We start from the raw sequence: 6156 nt of genomic DNA, 5'->3' as shown, positions 1-6156 counted from the left end.
GAGTCAACACGGATTGGTGATGATTTTGTCTTTCAGTTTTGCGCGTAACGAAACCCAATTATCATACATTTCGATGCACTGGTCGATGCCATGCTATTGCGCACTCTTCAGTGAACATTTAGTTGAGAGAGATAGAACGGCAACGTGGGTAATAGTATTTAGATTCGTTTCGACTCCACTTTGATTGTGCTTATCGTGTGAGGTGTGTTTGAATCTTGCAATACAAACACATGTGGAATCACATCGAGCCGAAATAGCTCAGTTGGGAGAGCGTTAGACTGAAGATCTAAAGGTCCCCGGTTCAATCCCGGGTTTCGGCAAGGGGTAGTTTTTTGTAGATTAAATTCTTGTTTGTATTCCGAATTTGGTTACCATGTATGCAAAATGGATGCGAAAAGAAGGGGGCTGTGAATAACGTATTACTGCCACGGCCCGTACTCGCTGTGCACTCATCGAACCAAAATCAAAGAGAATTCAAAATCTTCCCCTTGCTTCTTCGACGCAGGGCACGAATATTAAAGTGAGCATGACAACCTTATGATGGCGGGGTTAAAGGGAAAGAAATTCTATTTTCAGCATCTTCAGCTTTTCTAGCAGCACACCCCGAGAATCTATAAAGAATCTATCCAAACACACCAACACATACGAGCATCACATCTTGCCGGAGTTGATTAGGATCGAAAATGATTTTAAGGGCGGTTCCTGTTGTTCGATTGCTGAGCGCTGAAAGCTAAGGTTCCCATTTTCGACATATGTCCATCTTTGCTGAACTGGAAAGGTCTCGGATCGACATGTAGTGCTGTTGTTAATATACGGAAAACGAAAGCGAAGAATCCGTTTCCGACAAACAAACATAACCAAGCTCATGGGAGTTGTTACGGCTAGCTTTTTCTCTCTCTTTCTCTCTCCCTCTCCTGCCAGTAGAAAGTTGTGGATACCCCGTGTGCGTATGATTGGCAGTTATCCAAAAGTGAATTTCAACGTTCTGGCTCATCGCCCAAATGACGCACAATGGCCGTACGGATGTAGAGTGCTTGCGTAAGGAACCGATTGCCCCGGAAAGCATTCGTTCGGGTGGAGATGGACGAGCCATTGCTCGTTTGTCATAATGTGTTGTGTGTGTGTGCTTGTGCAAAGGAAATGGAAATGGATTGTTCGTTCTACGCCTCAGAGAACGTGCACACCGGAACTCGCTGGACACAGCAGCTGAGATGCGTTTGTGTTGCCGTGTTCTTACTACCGGATCAGCTAACCCAATACTACAAGCTACCCAAAAGGTTCCACCGAAAATGTTAAGAAACGTTCGACCCTTGGGTGTGGTTTATGATTTTTATCACCTGGTGGCGTTCTTGTAAGGACTTCGACAAGGATTAATTTGTAGGATAAATTGCGTTGTTTAAAATGTAAATATTCTGGTCATGCCAGCAAATGCTGCCTTTAATCGTAACCGCTATCACCCGATCAATAAAAATCAACTTTTTCGGCTGTCAAATTAAACTTTACCCCCTTAAATATAAAAAGTCTGATGTAATGCGTTTCAGGCTTTTTAAATGGGGTCCAAAATTGTGCGCATAAACTTGTACGATAACACAATCTGTACCGTCTAGCCGAGGAGAGGTGTGCATTTGTAGAAAAAAAAAAACCTGGCAAGGAATCAAACAAAACTGACTGAGCTTCAAATTTAAATGTGTGGCACTCCGGTTGCCTGTCTCTCCGGTTTCTTCCAACGAAACCCTGTTTGTTGTTTGTTGAATTCAAATTCAACGCTGCACCGCACAATTGTTGTCTGTGCTTAAAAGCTGTGCAGAACGCAACCAACGTTAACGTTGACCGGGCTCAGAGAGGCTCAGGGAAGGGTGAGGGTGGTAAACTATATTATGGCAAAAGTTTTCTGTCGCTTCGGTTGCTGCTGCTACACCCTTGGGTGTGTGTGATGCTTTTGAAATTCATTCTCCGTGCGAGCGTGGTTGGAAAAGAGCTTCAAAGCGTCGCGTTTTGGTGTTTCCTTTTTGTTGGTTCAAAGCTCAAACGGTTGACAGTGTTAGGAGTGCGTTTTCTGTGTGTAAGTGCAAATGTAATACGTATGGAAGAGAACAGTCTGTTTCTACTGTTTCAGGACTGGGTGAGCTGGGCGGTAAAATGTTGCTATTTAAGCGGAAATTCAAATACGGAACACTTACATAAGGACGGGTCACTTATCGTGCTTTGTCGTGCGTGTGTATGGGTGAGAAAAATAATGGAAAAAAAACAAATGAAGATCTTGAAAATTTTCCACCGGAACTAAATATTGGATAGAAGAACGCACAAAAACGGAGACAGCGGAGACGGTCCAGTTATAATTTTACGTTTTGTGCAAAACAAAATGTGTGCCCAAAAGTAATTCCCGGTAAAATGTATTCAAATTAAAAGTTTTTCCACAGAAAAATAAGTCTGACGTTGCGATTTTTCTTTCCTTTGGCAGCGCTCCTCCAGCTCGTAGACAAGAGCAATTCTTCCATGTTAAACAGGTTAGAAAATTTTGGTGAATAAATGTGCAACGATGAAGTATAAGCCGTATTGTACCGTTCGTTTCTACAAACCATTGAAATTAGTCGTTTCTGTTTAACAACAATCAAGATGCATCGTTGTACCGTTCTTCGGCGTACCAAACCGTTCTTCGCCATATCCACTTAACCAACCAACACCCGTTGTACACGGGTTTATCAGCGTTGGAAGATTCGTAACCGGAGCCGCGTCCTGTGTTTCAACACTCCACCTCCAAAATACACCAAGACAAACTTTCGCCGGATTCCACCATGAGTGTGTAATAAGTTAAATGACAATTAATGTGCCATAGAGTGAATTCATTTTACGGCGTGGCGTGGGAGCGTAAAATATACGTTTTACAAATTGGGGACACAAAATTGAGTCCCGTTTTTCATGCTCCTCCTAGCTGGCGGTAGGGTTTTTTTTTCTCGTACAAAAAGTCTAGAATAATTTGTAGCCAACAACAAAAAAAAAAGGGAAACAAAACTGGAAGAAGAAGACACTCGGGAGGCACTTTTAATTGAATTACTTTATGTCGTCAAAACTTTGGCCGGTGCTGATGAGCGAAAAAGTTGGGCTCATTTCTGGGGGGAAAAAGAGAAAAAAACAGAACGAGGAACGTTTGAAAGTACATTCATGAGTATAGCATATTTGGCCGTTTTTTTTTTCGTTTTCGTTTAGCGTAGACAGCTTTCGCTTGTTAGCTGTTGCTTTAATGCAGCAGCTGTCGTACTATCATTTCTGCTGTAAGTTTCATCACCAAATTTCGTGCCTGCAGTAACCGTTTCTGGCTTTTTTTGTTGTTGCCCCTCTTTTGCCGAGCGTATAGTGTAACACGATACAAAGTTAGCAACGGGACAAGTTAGATCGTTCGGTCGAATGGAAGTTTTGCTCAAAGGCGCGTATTGGTGGCCAAAGATGCAGTCGTAGGAAGGATTAGCCGGTGGGAAAATTTATGAGTTTTGCAATTCGGTTACCGAAACGATCAAGGTGTCAGAAGTGCAGAGAAGCGAAAAATATACATACATACGGGAAGGGATTCACGCATGATAGCAGGGTAACGAAAACGGGGTGGAATCGGTACCAAATTTGCTGAAAGCTACCCGGCCCTTGCTCGTTATCAACGGGGTGAGCGCGTAGTTTGCCGTTATGGGTGAATGTTTATTTTTATTATCGTTACTTTTCTTGCCGTCTTTCTTAGACGGTGCGAGTTGCATCAGGAAATTGAACCGTACGAGTATGTTAGTACGGTGAGATTCAGCTCCCGGTACGAGATGATAGTGATGTAGGTTTGTGCTATGGTTAGTTGGCAGGGAGTTTTCTACCGTGCGTGGTAGAGCTTTTGTTTTAAACAAAGCTTCATCCAGAGATATTATAGTAATGTTCTGTATTATGGAAAGTTAACCCCTAGTGATAAATGAATAGTGTGAAAATAAGAAATAATTGCGCCACTAGGCTTATTATATTAAATTTAAATAGAGAATAACCTAAAATAATATAAGCATTGAAAGAGACGATCAGTAATTCTGTCTTTGAAACTTGCCGTGCAAAAAATGATAGAAAATTGTCTTAAAAGTTCATTCTTTACCTACCTGAGGTGGGGTTTCCCATCAAGATGGGTAATTTTGAGAGAAAAGAAGTTACCAAACGCGTAGAAAATCAATCCATGTCCTAAGGAGGTTAAAACTTGTGTAGAATTTCATTTCACAGAATAAACTGTAGAAACTCCCACGTAGCTGAAAAATAAACAATGAGATGCTGTGAAAACTCCTTGCTTAAAGTTATCTTATGCATGTTGCTTTGCCATTAGAAGCAGAAAAAGTAGAAAGTTTTGCAGCAGATGAATAAAAGTAATCGATTTTTTTTCGAGTTTTTAAAATAGTTGCTTTTCAAAATACTAATGAAAATATGCAGGAACTATTGTAAATACTAGCTCATAAGAGGTTATAGAAATTTTAGCCCGTTTTCGAGAGTGTACGCTTTGCGTTTTTGAGTTTTTAAATTTTAAGATAAGTTACATATCGAAAAAATAGAAATATTCCACTATTACTGGAGACGCTATTAAGGTTAGTTTTGAAAAATACCTATTGCTCGGGAACGGTAGATATCACCCTTTGTTCAGGATATAACCCCTTACTTTAGCTCAGTTTGCTCGTGCCGTTGGGTTAAACTCTGTACGCGGCTGTTCATACTTTCCGCTGCACAGTTTTGTCTCCGATTACGCCTCAACCAAAACAACGTCCAAACCATGGTAAAAGTTGAACCTGAAAAGTGGGTGCAAAATATTTACAACGCAGCACTAACCCCGGAGTGATAAATATCCTCACGCGTACGCTTCCTTTTCTTCATCTCAGCAGTATTTTGCCACCTTTTTACCATCCAAAGAACCTTCGAAGATTTCAGTCCGTCCAGTTTCAGCGGTTGAAACGGTGAAGCAACCATTTCACCATTCGACTTTTACACCTCTTTAAGTTAGGGAAATGTTCATCAAAACAAACACAGTGTCGTGCACAGTGTTTTGTGAAGGTTGGAAAGCGTTTTGTGAAAGTTTCCCTGCAGATTCGCAGCATGAACGTCACTTCAGGTGGTTATGGGAAAGGTTCGAGAAGCCTTTTTTTTGTCGTATGGTAGAGAGTAACATAAAAATATCGACACACAGGCGACGGGCTTAGCACACTATTCAATCGCTTTTAAGAAAATTGGAGTTTGGAAAAAAATACAACTACTTTCTCGGCTCATAATGTGAGCTTAAGAATGGGTGCTAGAGTAACATAAATCCTTCGGCTGTGTTGGGATTTTGGGCATTTGTGAACGTTTTGTCACGCGCGCTTTAGTCGAAAGTAGCAGCCACTTTTGGGTTGAAATACATAAGCTAGAAGAGTGAATGTTTAATCGATGGTTATGTTGAAGCAAGTTGCACCTGCTAAACCGATTTTATTATTGAAAGTTCTGGTCTAAAGATTCCAGGAATTTGCTGTGGTTGGTTCTTACATTTTTTGTAACTAAGCTCTCCTAAACTAAAATTTTACAATAATTTCTGCCAACAAAAAATTCAGTTAGCAAATTGTTTGCTCACTGCTCACTAGCCAACGGAACAGCTTAAAGGCGGTGTTTCTTTTTGTCAGAAATTAAGCCTATCATTAGCCACTTGTTTGGCACGTTCAAAGGAGTGGAGTTGTGCGGCTTAATCTACCATCTGCTGGCGTGGTTCGCTATGGGCAACAACTTACCGCTTGACTCTTATCCTCTGCCGTAGAGCGAATGTTCATTGTTTGTGCTTAATTACGGGCTTCCCGGGAACTGAACTGTGTTGATTGCTTCCGATGAGCCATTGCCGGTGTGTTTCTACAGCTTCAGTGTACAAAACCTTGCCCAACGGTGCAGAGCTAAAGGCACTGCCCGGTAGCTGTTTTGCTGTTGGCTAATCAGTCGTCCTAATCCCGGTCAGTCAGCTTACCGGACAGCATCTTGCATTTAATTGTGCGAGATTAATCGCGCGTGTGTCGATGAGCGTGGCTTTGAGCCAGCTGATAAGAGTTAGCGGAGGTTTGCAGTACTCGCAAGTTAGTAGATGCAGTAGAAATGTTTACAAACCACCGACAGGTAATGTGTATTCGTTTGTATACAGCA

At 41.6% G+C, this 6156-nt stretch overlaps 1 non-coding gene across 1 annotated transcript; it reads left to right on the top strand.

The window, feature by feature from the left end:
- Positions 1 to 247: 247 nt before the first annotated feature.
- Trnaf-gaa (transfer RNA phenylalanine (anticodon GAA)) lies at positions 248 to 320 on the top strand. Its single transcript has one exon. It is a non-coding gene; the product is annotated as a tRNA-Phe (tRNA).
- Positions 321 to 6156: the final 5836 nt, after the last annotated feature.

Source organism: Anopheles maculipalpis, chromosome 2RL (genome assembly GCF_943734695.1).
Source record: "Anopheles maculipalpis chromosome 2RL, idAnoMacuDA_375_x, whole genome shotgun sequence".
Lineage (NCBI taxonomy): Eukaryota > Metazoa > Arthropoda > Insecta > Diptera > Culicidae > Anopheles > Anopheles maculipalpis.
This window is presented reverse-complemented; position numbering and strand designations above follow the sequence as displayed.